General features: G+C 47.8%; 1 protein-coding gene across 2 annotated transcripts in view; it reads right to left on the bottom strand.

Annotated features, from left to right (window-relative positions):
- Nucleotides 1–14,950, bottom strand: part of SARDH (sarcosine dehydrogenase) — a 153,938-nt gene that overhangs the window by 116,497 nt on the left and 22,491 nt on the right. The window lies entirely within an intron of this gene.

Below are 14,950 nucleotides of genomic sequence, written 5' to 3'. Positions count from 1 at the left end.
TGCGGTGGTGTGTAGCAGAATGGTGCTGAGGTGTCATCCAACGAACGGCGGTCTCCTTGGGTTAACCTGAGGTGGTCCTTTCGGGTGGATGCTTGGAATGTCCTATCTCTAAGAGAGGATGATCACCTGACTCTGTTATCATCTGAGCTCAAGTACTTGAACATAGGTATTGCAGCATTCTCTGAGGTTTGGAAACCGGATAGTGGCGAGATCAAGGCGGGAGGTTACACCTACTATTGGTCTTGTCACTCTGATGGTCACCATGCCCAAGGAGTTGCTGTCACTGCATCCAATAAGCTGACTTCAATGATAATTGAGGTAACACTGGTCAAAGAGCCAATTATGAGATAAAGGATTCGTTACTCTTTGGGTGTAATTTCCCAGGTCTCTGTATCTGCTCCAACTGAGCCGAGTGACCTCACAGTGAAGGACGCATTATATGTTGCGCTCGAGTTTGTGGTTGATCAGTGCCCCAGGCCAGATGCTCTTCTACTCTTGGGGGATTTCAACGCATCAACTGGAACTGACAGGGATGGTTATGAGACATGTGTTGGTCCCTCGTGGTCTGGAACTGTGAACCAGAATAGCACTAAGTTCCTTGAATTTTTTTTGTATTTTTGTATACCTTGTCAAGGCTCGTATGAGAGCTAACACACAACGCACAGCAAGGGGGGGGGGGCAAGAAACAAGAGGGGCATGGGAATGGCAAAACAGTGTGGAACAGAGACATTAGGAGATCTGTGGAAGGGAGAGGGATGGGGTGAGGAATACGGGGTGCACAAAATGGACATTACAGGGACTTTCAGGAAGGAAAGCAGGGAATTTCAAGGAGGTGGGTTTGGGGGGGATTAACTGGGGTATAAAAGATCGAGGATTTCAATGGGGGACGATAAGAGGTGGTGGTGAACAGCTGTTTTGAAGGTGTGGAGGGAAGAATGGGATTGAACAGAGTGAGAGAGTTTATTCCAAAAGTGGGAGAAAAGAGGAATGAAAGTGAACGTGAGCAATGATTCCTGATTTTCGCAGTTTTACCAGAAGGGGGTTGTTGGAGAACCTTGAGCACCCTGCAGAAATATAGTGGGGACAAATCGCAGACAGAGCAGGGGGGCGAGACTGGAGAGGAGAAGGAAGAAGACAGAAAGACCACTGACCTGCCTGTGGTGGGAGAGTGAGAGGCAAAAAGACTTGGCCTCATCATGGGAGATGCCAATGATCTGAAATTCCTTGGTTTCCACTGCGTGAAGCCAAGAAAGGTGAGAGGCAGGAGCACCAGCCCAGAGGGGAGAGCAGTACTCCATCAGGTTGCGGACGAATGCTTTGTATGTTGTCAGGTGCTCAGGTGGGCTGAGGAAGGACTTTGCACGACGGAGGATTCCCAGTCGGTGACTGGCTTTGTAGGCGAGGTTTGAAATGTGGCTTTCCCAGGAAAGATCATGGCAGATAGTGAGATCCAAAAGCTTGAAAGAAAGGACTTCTTCCAGAGGCTTGTTGAGAAAGTAGATGGGGGGGGGGGGTTCCAAACAGTCCTTTCAGAGAGAAATAGTGAGAGTGTGAGATTTGTCATGATTGAAAGACATGTTTCACGTGTTGGACCAGTTTGAGATTTTACCCAGATCTGCAGAGAGCGAAGAAGCTGCTGCTTGCCGGTCTGATGGATGACAGATGGTGCGGCAGAGGGTGGAGTCATCAGCAAAGTGATAAAGACGATTTTCCAGAGTCAGAGAGTTCATTGATGAAAATCAGAAAAAGAACAGGGCCCAGAATGCTGCCTTGAGGAACTCCAGCCTGGACAGGAAGAGGGGCTGAAAGAACTCCATTTAGGGCCACACGTTGGCTGCGGCAGAAGAGGAAGTCAGTGAGCCATGAGTGCAGATGGCCTTGGATACTATAGGAGAATTTGCAAGAAGCCATGGACTTAGGGTGGCTGGTTCATGGTTTCCGCACCGACAGGCTCATCGCTGGACATGGTATTCCAGTGCTGGTGGTGTGGCAAAGGAGATTGACCATGTGCTCATTGATGGTTTCTGGAGGATGATCCAGAACTGCAGGGTCTACCGGACTGCTCAGTTCCTCAATACTGCCACAGGCTTGTTGTAGCAACTCTGAAATTGCAGCTTAAATTCAGGAGAATGGCACCATCCCAGCCTAGGCTGGATGTTAGCAACTTCAAGGATGAGAGGGTATCTGAGGTGTTTGCGAACAAGCTGAGTAGGGTTTGGGGGGTCTTAGTGCTTTGGGGAATCCTGAAGAGTTGTGGAGTGCCTTCAAAACCACCGTCCTTGATGTTGCTGGTAGATGTCATGGAACTCATTGGAGGGCGAAGAATAATTTTGTCTCTCAAGGGACACTGGATTCCATTGAGCAGAGTCGCAGGGCCAGGCTTAATGTCAGAGCTGAGCTGTTCAGGGAGCAGAGGCATAAAACTGCACATGCACTAAGGGTGGAAAAGGAGGCCTATATGCGAGGATCTGTGAGGGGGTAGAACATCAGCTGTGGCCAAGTGATTCACGTCCTGCTTACAGGGGAATTCACGCATTGTGTTCCTCCAAGCCCATCCCTCGGTTTACTGTCGTTAGAGCGGAGGGTGGTGTGCTCTTGGGAGAGGAGTCTGAAGTGGAGGCCTCCTGGGCCGGTTACTTTGAGCAGCTGTACCAGGCTGATCCACCAGCTGTCAAGTTGAATGTAAGGTTGTTGCTATCCCTATTGCTGACCCTCCAATCACTGTGGTCCACCTTCGTTTGTGGAAACACAGGCTGCGGTGAACCGGTTGAAATGGGGCAAAGCTCCAGGGATCTGTGGCATCCATGCTGAACTTCTCAAGGCTGGTGGAAATGCTGTACTATTGTCGTTGCATGAAGTTCTGCTTGGAACACAGGCATCATCCCAACTGACTGGAAGAGGAGCCTAGTTGTCCCTCTCTGGAAAGGGAAGGGTGATTTCCATGACTGCAATAACTACCTCACGGTGACGCTGCTCTCAGTGCTGGGCAAGGGCTTTGCTCAGATAATTATTGATAGGGTTCGCCGGCATCTGCTTAAGCACCAGCGTCCAGAGCAGTCAGGCTTTCCACCAAAGAGGGCAATGATTGACCGTATCCTTGCACTTCGGGTGCTCACCGAACACAGACTAGAGTTTTGGTAGGGGCTGCTTGCAGCCTCTGCTGATCTCTGCAACGCATTCGATTCACTGAATCTGGATGCCCTCTGGGAGATTATTAGTCTTCGTGGTGTGCCATCAAAACTGATCAATCTGATGTCTGAACTCTATTCTGTGACTGAGAGTTCTGTGAGAGTGGTGACACCATCTCTGACTTATCTTCAGGTGCTGCTGGAGTTCATCAGGGGTGTATACTGCCCCCACACTTTTCATCACTTCTATGGAATTCATTCTGGGGAGGATGTCGGAGAGATAAAGCTGCGGTGCATAGTTTCGGAATGTCAAGATCTCCGACCTTGATTTCGCAGATGGTGCAGTCATCGTTGCAGATTGCTGAATATCATTTTGTGGGCCCTCGAGGTGCTGAATGAGGAGTCGAAGCCGCTGGGATTACGGGTTTCCTGGGCTTTCAATGACATCTTGGATTTTGTTATCTTGATTGTACCTGGTTGTGGTGAGGATATTGAGGTCATGGAGAGATTCACTTACCTTGGTAGTGATATTCATATCTCTGCTGGCTGTGAGCCAGAGGTCAGTCGACGTCTGGATCGGGCCTGGGGAGTCATGGATTCATTGGCTCAAATTAGATTTGCTACCTGCATAGTCCGTGAGCATTAGCTGCGGCTGTATGGACATGTGGCTCATTTTCCTGATGCTGATCCTGCTCACCAGCATCTCTGAATGAGGGAGCCTCATGAGTGGAGGAGGGCCGACCACATACATCATGGTTGCAGCAGGTTGATCAGAATCTTAAGAGATGGGGATGGGTCAGACATTTGCCTGGGGCTGGCCAGAGGAAGGGCTCTGGAGTAACAGCGGAAAGTGGACGCAGTAATGCGCTGCTCCGGCACATGCTCCCATACCTGACCTGACCTGATCTTTGCTAAGACTTCTTAGAGATTGCCAAAAGGCTTCTAAAGCCTATGTCGACTGACTCATTCTGCCATGGTCGCAGCTAACTCTGATTTTAGTGGTGTTCGTTCCGTATTTCACAAACTGCAACAAAGGCCAGAAGTTCCATTTATCTTCAATACACTGATGGCGTTTTTCTATATACATGATTGAAGCTCATGGAAGAGCCAGAGCTGGATGGGAGGGAAGCAAATGGAGAGGGAAAACACTAACAGCAGGGTAGATGTGAGAGATTCAGGGTATATATCAAGGAGAGGGGGAGAAGGACACATGGTACTTATCTTGCAATGGCCTCTGTGTCCAGATTCTTTGAAGAAAGAATGCTCCAGGCAGCTTACCACCACTTTGAGTTTTGAATCACTTCACTTTCTTTTAAAACACTCCAAGTATGATGGTAAAAACCATGCTTTTCCACACAAAACCGCACCGTTCCGCCAGACAAGGAAGAGCAAAACCCCTGCACCCCTCCCAGTGGAGATGACGCAACACATGGGTGGAGCATAAATATTCATGAGGCAAAACATGAATAGGCATGAGGCAAGACACGAGTGAAACATAAATATACATTTTACATTCAAACTTGGTTTCATCACATGGTGAACTGCAAGAAACACAACAAGAAGAGGAAGTTGACCAGTCTTTCCTGTCCATGATACACACACTTCCATAAATCAGTCCAAACAGACCAACACACCATCAGACATTGGACAAATTATTGCGAATTAATAACCTTGTACATTCCCTTGCTGTCCAAATAGCTATGCTCACATCGTGTGTGCAAAAGACTCCTAATTATACTTCAAGGATAAGTAAGTTGATGATAATTTGCTGCCTTTGGACATCTGCTGCACTCTATCATAATCCTTGTAACATTGAAATTCTTCTCACCTTGAATATAAAATGACCTTTCGGTTTGGCCTGTTCGGTGTTTCCATTTTAACAATTTAACTCATGATGCTGGATTCCAGGTTTAAAGCACAAATCACATCGATTTGTCCATTAATTACAAACGTCTTTGTAATTGTTGAAAAAGTGCAATCATGTTGTCAAAGTCCTCACCTGGATATTATAAATGTGCAAACATTGAATGAGAACTCGCATTGAGGCTATTAAAACCAGAACAGCACCCAGAAGAGCACAAACCTCCGCCAGCCTGAATGGTTTACGTTTTGTATCTCATTGATAGGCCAGATCTGCATCAGAACCTGTGCCAAAATCTAATTGGGTTGGTCCTATCACACACCCAACCTATCCACCAAGTTTTGTCATAACCAATTCATAACTTTTTGGGATATCATGCTGTATATCGTTTTTGGCACTGTCTCCCAATGGTGAAGAATCACTTTAAAAAATTTTTAATTATCCAGATCCAGATCTTCACCAAAATCAAAGCAATTCATCCTTGTCACACACCCAACCTGTGCATAAAGTTTTGAGAGAATCTGTCAATAACCTTTTGAGATATCCTGTTCACAGACAGACAAACATATAGACAAGCCGGTAGGCGGCCATGGGTCGCCGAGCATCCGATGACCCTTGACCACTGATCTGAGTTAATCTAGTACTAAGTACTTACGAAATTGCAATCGAATCGGTTAACCCGTGTATGAGCAAGGGGGCTTTGAATGGTCATTTTGCCCGAACAATGCACTCATTGACCTTTGACCCCTGACTTAGCCGAGATAGGTCAATATGTCCTGAAGCAAAGTTGTAGTACCCATTGAGTACTCTGTACCTATGAACTTTCATTCATATCAGTTAACCCGTCTAGGAGCAAGGGGGATTTGAATGGTCATTTTGCCCGAGAAATGCACTCATTGACCTTTGACCCCTGACCAAGCGAGATAGGTCAATATGTCCTGAAGCAAATTTGTAGTACTCATTGAGTACCATGTACCTATGAACTTTCATTCGTATCGGTTAATCCGTGTAGGAGCAAAGGTGCCTTGAATGGTAATTTCGCCCGAAAAATGCACTTATTGACCTTTGACCCCTGACCGACTCGAGATAGGTCATTATGCAAATGAGCAAAGTTGTAGTACTCATTACGGTCTATAAGCATGTAAAGATTCATTCGATTCGGTTCAACCGTCTTGGAGCTAGTGTACTTTGAATTTTCAGCGGGAATGCTCAATGGCCCTCGGACACCCAAGTTGAGAGGGTTACCATTTGGAAACTATACGATATAGAAAAAAATGGATGTCATATAGCGGATAGAGAATCACCTTAAGATTATGCATACCAAATCTCATCGAGTTCCGTCTACTGATAAATACTCGGTATCAATTTGAATGAAAAGTACCGAAAATGCGGTTTGATATCGGAAATCCCCAAAGTTCGAGGGGGTGCTGCGGGTGAACAATGATATAAATCGAAAATCCGGCTTGATGTGATTCCAGATGATTCGTGTGAATTTTCATGACCATCCGACCATAACCCTAGGAGGAGTAGCATTTGGCGCGAAGGCACCTCCAGCTCTCGCATATTATCGGTTTTTGCACAAATGGACCTTTGACCCCTGACCTAAGCGAAATCGGTCAATATGTCCTTTTTTTTTTTTTTGTATACCTTGGTCGAGGCTCGTATGAGAGCTAACACACAACTCACAGCAAGGGGGCATGAGACAAGAGGGACGGGAGTGGGAGGGACAAAACAGTGGGGAACAGACACATTAGGTGAACTGTGGAAGGGAGAGGGATGGGGATGGGACGGGGAACATGGCGAAGAGAAGATGGACATTACAGGGACTTTCAGGAAGGAAAGCAGGGGAATTGAAGGAAGTGGGCTTGGGTGGATTATCGGAGGTAGAAAAGATCGAGGATTTGGATGGGGGAAGATAAGAGGTGGTGGTGAACAGCTGTTTTGAAAGCCTGGAGGGAAGAATGGGAAAGAATAGAGTGAGGAAGTTTATTCCAAAGGCGGGAAAAAAAAGAGGACTGAAAGAGTGAAGATGAGCAGTGATTCGTGATTTTGGTAGTTTTACCAGAAGGGGGTTGTTGGTGGACCTTGAGCGCCCTGTGGAAATGTGGTGGGGACAAATTGCAGAGAGAGCAGGGGGGGCAAGGCTGGAGAGGAGTCGGTAGAAGACAGAAAGACCACTGACCAACCTGCGGTGATTGAGTGAGAGGCCCAAAGACTCAGCTTCATTGCGGGAGATGCCGATGATCTTAAATGCCCTGGTTTCGACAGCGTGAATCCGAGAAAGGTGGGAGGCAGGAGCACCAGCCCAGAGGGGAGAGCAGTACTCCATCAGGCTACGGACAAAAGATTTGTAAGTGGTCAGGAGCTCAAAAGGGCCGAGGAAGGACTTTGCACGACGGAGGATTCCCAGTCGGCGACTGGCTTTTGAGGCGAGGTTGGAAATGTGACTTTCCCAGGAAAGGTCATGGCAGATAGTGAGACCCAGAAGCTTGAAAGAAAAGACTTCTTCCAGAGGATTGTTGAGAAAGTGGATGGGGGGGGGGTTTCTAAACGGTCCTTTCGAAGAGACATAGTGAGAGTGTGAGATTTGTCTGGATTGAAAGACATGTTCCACGTGTTGGACCAGTTTGTGATTTTATCCAGATCTGCAGTGAGCGAAGAAGCTGCTGCTTGCCGGTCTGAGGGATGACAAATGGTATGGCAGAGGGTGGAGTCGTCGGCAAAGAGAAATAGAGGATTTTCCAGAGAGTCCGAGAGATCATTGATGAAAACCAGAAAAAGAACAGGGCCCAGAACGCTACCTTGAGGAACTCCAGCCTGCACAGGAAGAGGGGATGAAAGAACTCCATTTAGGGCCACACGTTGACTGCGACAGGAGAGGAAGTCTGCGAGCCATGAGTGGAGATGGCCTTGAATACCATGGGAAGAGAGTTTGGTGAGTAGTGCAGGGTGCCAGACTGTGTCAAAAGCACATGATATGTCCAGGGATACGGCTCGGATTTCCTGTCTGGCATTGAGGACCTCCATCCATTGATGGGAGAGCAGAAGCAGCATATCCAGGGTAGAGCGACCTTGTCTGAAACCAAATTGATGATTGGAAATCAAGCCATTGGAGAAGAGGAAGGATTTCATGTCTGAAGCGATGATGGATTCCATAACCTTGCTGATGATTGGGAGAAGGCTGATTGGTCTGTCGTTACAGGGATCTGTTTTTGCACCTTTTTTATGCAGGGCAGTGATGTTAGCAGATTTCCAAGCAGCTGGCAGATGACCTTGGGCAAATGAGAGGGTGAATAGAACAGAGAGAGGGTGAGCAAGAGCAGAAGAGCAGGCTTTGAGGACATGTGGGCTGATGCCGTCTGGACCGGTTGCAGAATCTGACTCGAGGTTTGAAAGCAAGCTCTCCACCTTGTCAGGAGAAAAGGATACAGAGTCCAGGGACAGTTGGGTGCGACTGGGTAAAGTGGGTAGAGATAGTGATGGGTTTAGGACACAAGATTTAGCTGCAAACACCGAGTTTAGACATTCAGCTTTATCACGTGTGGAATCAGCAGTGCGGCCATTTGAGGTAAGGGAGGGGATGGAGGGGGAACATACACCAGAAACAGTTTTGATTAAACACCACCAGGATTTTGAGGAGGGAGAGAAGTTTGAGAGTTCAGACTTGAGATGAGAAAGATGTTGTTTTCTGGCTCTCCTGAGGGTAGATACACACTTGTACCGAGCTTTGTGGAAGGAACTGAGATTGCCCTCAGTTGGGTTTGCTATCCATGAGGCAAAGGCAAGTTGTTTCAGGACAACTGCCTCGCCACGAGCTTCAGTAAACCAAGGGCGGGAGGAAGGGTAAGACAACTGAACACGAGAGGGGATAAATCTGTGCATGAGGGAGAGCAAGTTTCTTTGAAAGAATTCCCAGGATGAGTTGATGTTTGAGAAAGTAGTGATAGGAGACCAGTCTGTAAGTTTGATGGCTGCTCGGAGACCCTGCCAGTCGGCTTGAGTGAAATGTCAGACTCGACGGCAGTGAGGTGGTTCTCTGATAACAGCCAGAGAGATGTCCACTTTGACAAGGACGTGGTCAGAAGAACCGATTGGAGCGAAGGAAGAGCAGCAGATATTGTCAGGGAAATTTGTCAAAATCAGATCCAGAAGAGATGGAGTACCATTGGTTGAGATCTGGGTCGGGAAGTTGACCGATTGAGTCAGTCCTAATGAGTCGCAGAAAGCTTTTGCTGAGGTGCCATGGCAGGTGAGAGAGGTACCCACACCTAGCCAACTGGCGTGATGACAATTGAAGTCACCACATAAGAGGAAGAGAGAGTTTGGATGAGAAGATAGAAGATGGTCCATGTTTTCGGATATTGAGGTGTAGATGGAGTCATCACTGTTCGGTGGACGGTACAGTACACATATAAACATGAGGTGGGAGTGGAGGGGAAGCTGAAGCCAGAGGTATTCCTGGGGGTGTGGGGGAGTGAGAGCAGTGCATGGAGAGTGAGGAATAGAGTCTTTGATGAAGAGAGCAACACCTCCACCAGAACGAGGCTCAGGTCTGTCATACCGTAAGAGGGAGTAACCGGGGAGAGATACTTGGGAGTCAGATACGTCTTGGGAGAGGAAAGTTTCTGTTAGGCAGATAATGTCTGGTTTGTCAGTGGCAACCTGTATGGAAAGATCTGAAAGGTTTGAGCGAAGGCCCCGGATATTTGAGGTCCACACTTTTAATGAAGAGGTAGGGGAGGAGGCTTTGGGTGCAGGAGGTGGAGGGGGAGGGTAGGACAAGGGACGAGGGGGGAGGTAAGGAGGGTTGTTGAAAGAGTGTGGGGTATTGCAGAATAGTGAGGGGAGGGGCCGAATGAGGAGGAGAAAAGGCTCTCTGGTGGTGGGGGAGAGGGGGACAAGAGACAAGGAAGAAGGCAGTTGAGGATTTGAGGAGGTGGAGTGAAGAGATGGAGGTGAGAGGGCAGTGGAGGGAGGCACTTGGTGGATGAGAGGGGGGGCAACTTTGAGAAGGATGAGTGATGGGGATGAAAGGTGGGAGAAAGGTGAGGGGGGAATTTTTGAGAGAGGTGAGAGGGAGGCTTGGAGGGAGAAGAGTGGGATGGTTGCTTTGATAGTGAGAGTGAGGAGTGAGGGGGGTGAGTTGGCACTGAAGTTGGAAAAAAAGAATGGTTGATGGAAAGCGAACATCCATGGCAAACTGTGGTTTTTAAAAGTTTTAGGTCAGAGATGCGATTTAACACAATTCTTGATGGATGCAATGAAGGCGAATTCAGAGAATGGAGAGAAGAAGCGCTGTAATAGTTGGATTTTTTAGGCAAGGAATGAAGGAGAGCTCGAAATGAGAGCAGTCTGTTAAAATAGCAGAAGAGTAGTGCATTATGAAACAGTAAAGAGTACCACATGTGTGAGAGAGGAAGATGAAGCATTATAAGATCGTTTTTGTTGTTAATATTAATGTTTGAGAGAGTTCAACAAATTAGGTCATGGAAGTGTAGGAAAAAAAAATCGAGGAAGAAGACGAGGAGGAAGTTAAGAGGAAGAAGAAGAAGCAGAATCGGGAGCAGGTGAGCGTGTTGTTGTTGTTGTTGTTGGGTATATATATATATATATATATATATATATATATATTTTTTTTTTTTGGAGATAAGAAAGAGATTAGTTGGGAGAATGGGGGATGTTTGGAAAGTGGGGAGGATGAAAATTGAAGGTAATGGGGAGAAAAAACAAACAAACAAAAAAAACGATCGAACACTGAGTGGAACCGGTAGGCCTCAAGCCTAGGCCAAGGCCTCAAACACCAGGTAAGAACGTCGACAAAATACTCACAAAATAGCACGATTTTTGAAACAAAACCGAACTAGGAACACACAGTAACATGTAGGTGAGAAAATTAAACAGTTAAAACGGGACAAATAACGACCGGAAACTTAACTTTGAGAACGTCAGCAGGGAGCCCCGAAGGAGACCTCTCATCGCTCCAAAACCGGAAACGGAAGTGTCCTGAAGCAAAGTTGTAGTACTCATTGAGTACCATGAAGCTGCAAAGTTTCATTCGTATCGATGCACTCACCTGGTCGCTAGGGGGCCTTCAATTTTCGGCAATTTTCACTCATACCCTAATTGTAGGGGGCGCTGCGGGTAAAGTATTCCATATATCACAAAAACCGGAATATATTTGATAGAGCATCACCTGTAGATCATTCGTACCAAATTTCATAACCCTATGTGAGATAATGGCTTTCGGAATAGATTTCGCATGTACGGTACCGATTTTGAAGATTTTTGGGTTGTTGCTAGGGAACCAAAGCATCCTAAGCAACTATCACAATTTCCAAAGCACGAGGTCATAAGATGTACCTACCACCCGAGTTTGGTCAAAATGCGCCCACGTTTTCTACCAATTATGGTGATGACAAACGAACAAACATCCAAACAAACAAACAGACAGAATTACTGACAATAAGGGTCACCTATTTTAGTGACCCAACAAACAAACAGGGGTGAAAACATAACCTCCCTTCACCTTCGGTGGTAGAAGTAATAAAAAAACTTTTCACAAACTTTTAAAGTCTTGAGCAAACACGTTAATTTTTCGCAACCTAAACATTATCATCGAGATTACAGGCCGGTTAACAATAAAACGTCCCTCATTCTGTGTCCATCAACTGTGAACCAAACACTGATCAATTAAGATCAAGACAGGCATCAATATCTCATGATATATCATGAAAGTAGTCTCAACAATGAAGAGGATCCAACCAAAACATATCTATTCATCCAAATTCTGTAGCTAGAATGAAACTTTTAACTTCCCAGGTTCATAAAATACTACGTTATCAGATTTAGTGAAACAAAAGTTAATGCAAAAAAAGTTAGTCATTAAAGAGGGTGAACAGAACGTTTTGTGAACAGGAGAATATCACATGATTCTTCTTTATATAAGCAGATCACCCCGACAATTAACCAAGTTGTTTTTACAGGAGCTGTAAAATATGTCAAAAGATCCTAAATGAATGACTGAACCACCAATCTTACCTTGCTCCACCAACTGGCCCCCTCTGCAGTTCAGTAATGTTGTGGTAAAAACGTCTGCGTTTCAGGAGATGGAACGGAGACCTATCAGGTCTTACAGTATCCACTTCCGTGTGTGTGTGTGTGTGTGTGTGTGTGTGTGTGTGTGTGTGTGTGTGTGTGTGTTTGATATTTATGTCTATAATATGTATAATGTCACGCAAAACAGGTGTGTATATAACATGTGCAACATGTCATGTATAATAAATATTGTTGTGGTTGACGAAATTCGCAAACCACCATTCAGGTCCCTTAGGTGAGATATCTCTGTAAGTACATGTGTAGTTAGGCCCAAACCCGTTGTTTAGAGGGAATAAATGTCATTCATGCGGGCTGCGACCCTTCTAGATAGCCGTTTTTCTTTTACTATCTTTATTTTGGACCAGCCGCCATTACTACAATCACAACCACCACCAACCACGTCTCAACAGCCATCACACAACAACCACCAACCGCAACGCCGCTTCACAACAACAGCCACGACCTTTACCGTCACAACTCGCCCTCGCAACCATCGCATCACCACTATTCCCGCGCCACTTATGGGCACCGATACTGGACTCGTGCAGGGCGCGCACCGAGCAGGGGTGCAAAAGCGCCGGCCTTTCCGAAGAAAACGGATCAAAAACGACTCACGCCCACTTCTGTTCCGTCCTATCGGCGAGCGTGGGGCGATTTGGCCCCGCCTCCAGGGGCGTTGGAGTGTGGTCGCTATATGCAAATTCATGGATCAAAAAGCATTCACGCCCACTTTTCCTCGGTCCAATGGGGAGCCAGTTAGAGGTGAAGGGTCGGAGGTAAAGGGTCGAAGGTGAAGGAGCGAAGCCACGGGGCATATAAACGACCGCGTTCGTCAGTCAGGGAGTTGTCGGTGGAGCTGGGAAGAAGTGGTAGTAGTCAGAGTGAAGAGGACAGAGCTCTGGAGAGGTGGCGGTGGCGAAGGCGGTCGAGGGGGTGCTCGTGTCGGAGTCGGGGAGCTGCGGAGGGAGAGGCCGGCGGCGCGACCGAGGTCGTGGTGGAGACGCTCGTCGCGGGACCCGAGACAGGGAGATATCCTCCATCCCCCGAGCATCAACAACCCCCTCCTGTTTCTCCCCCGCGCTGAGATAGTGCGAGAAGGGGGGGCCCCGTCCCCACCCCATACCAGGCAGTCCCAGCGAGGCCCGCGGAGTCGGGGCGCCAGCGCCATTTCGCGGCTCATCACCAGACGGGTAGGCCCGACGCGGTCTCGGCCCCAGGCCGCCTCATCCTTGAGGGTGGTCCTTTTCTTTTGCTTTGGGTATATGTGTTGTTGGCGCCGTCTGTGAAGTAAAACTGCATAAGTGTTGCCGTGTGCTCGCGTAGTCGGTAATAGATCTGCATTGTGTTTCTCTTTTATATTTGCTTTTTGTGTAATATTGTGTTTCTTCTTCTTTTACATTTGCTTTTGGTGTAATTGTATATGTGTGCTTTCCGTTCATCGTGAAATAAATGTGCTTTATGTTGAACTGTTTTCCCGCTTCGCTTCGTCTTTTCCTCTATTGAATCTCCATCCTACTTCACGTAAAGGGTTGGTCGTGGGCTAAAACGCCCGATAATTAATCGAACCGTCGAGGCCGACGATAACACCGCTCGGTTATCCCGATAGTACGGAACGGGTCGCTTAAAGTGGCCCGTGTCCGAAGTCGACCTGCGGCGAGGTGCGATCGCCCGGTCTACCCTCCGTGTGGGTACTTAGGTAGGTCGAATTTGGCGAGCAACCCTATCCCACGCGGGGGGCCGATTGGCACGATCGTGGTGAGGCCGAAAGGTCCACCCGTGACTAGTTCCCGGCGTTAGTCCGAGAGGGTCACGACGGGATTGTCCGTCCGGTGGGCGACGTGCCGCGATTTGAGTTACGTGGCCGTTCGCACGCTGGCGGGCGCGAATCCACAACACTGGTGTCAGAAGTGGGATACAAACTCATCGCCCTCCTCGCGGCACTGGTATTGGAGAACGGGAAAACGGGCTCTCCTGTCTCCAGCTAAATTCACGGGAATCGGTCCAGGGGTGAGAGGAGCGACCCCCGATTCCCTCCAAATTACGAGCGAGCTAAATTAACCCTTTACGAGAAGCAAGATGGCGTCTCAAGGCGAGCGGGAGCCGGGGGTATTAGAAATGGATGTAGAATGTGTAGAATCAAAGTTCCAGGATGAAAACCCCGTGCAGGAAATGTTGATTGTGCAGGAACATGAAGTCCCCCAACTGAGCCCAAAGCCCGAAATAGGTGCGGCAGCGGCCGCGGTGTATGACACCTTCCCTCCCCCCTCCGCCAAAACCCCCCGATCTTTGCCGAATCGGCTCACCCAAGCGCACCCGACATGGCCCAGCTATGCGCCATGCTAGCGGAAATGACAGCGAACATGAACAAGCAAATGAACGAAGTGAAAACGAGGATGGATGCGAATACACAAAAATGGATGAAAAGATGGATGCATACACAAATGAAATGAAAAACGAAATGGAAGGAATGAACAAGCAAATGAACGGAATGGAAACAAACATGAAGGAAGAAACTAAAAAGCTGCGGGGTGAGACGCAGAACATGGGCCGATGCCTGCAGGCGGGCATGAAGGCCGTTAGCAGGGAGCTTAAAATGGTGACTCCACGTGTGGGAGCGAACGAGCTGGGAGGGGGTGCAACGGCTGTCGGGCCCGCGGTGGAGGCGGGTGAAAAAATAATTTGGGGGGCGTGTTGGGCGAGGGTCGTGACAGAAAAAGTGACGGTAACCGAGAGGGACAAACTAATTGGGGTGACGGAGACGTGCACGAGGGAGATAAGGGAAGAGACGGAAATAATAGTTGAGACAAGGGAGGTAAAGGGTGAAGAGGTGACTGAGTTGGCAGAGACACAGGAGATGGGAACGATA

Source organism: Eptatretus burgeri, chromosome 14 (assembly GCF_056783735.1).
Source record: "Eptatretus burgeri isolate ZD-2024b chromosome 14, Ebu_testis_v1, whole genome shotgun sequence".
In the NCBI taxonomy this organism is placed as follows: domain Eukaryota; kingdom Metazoa; phylum Chordata; class Myxini; order Myxiniformes; family Myxinidae; genus Eptatretus; species Eptatretus burgeri.
This window is presented reverse-complemented; position numbering and strand designations above follow the sequence as displayed.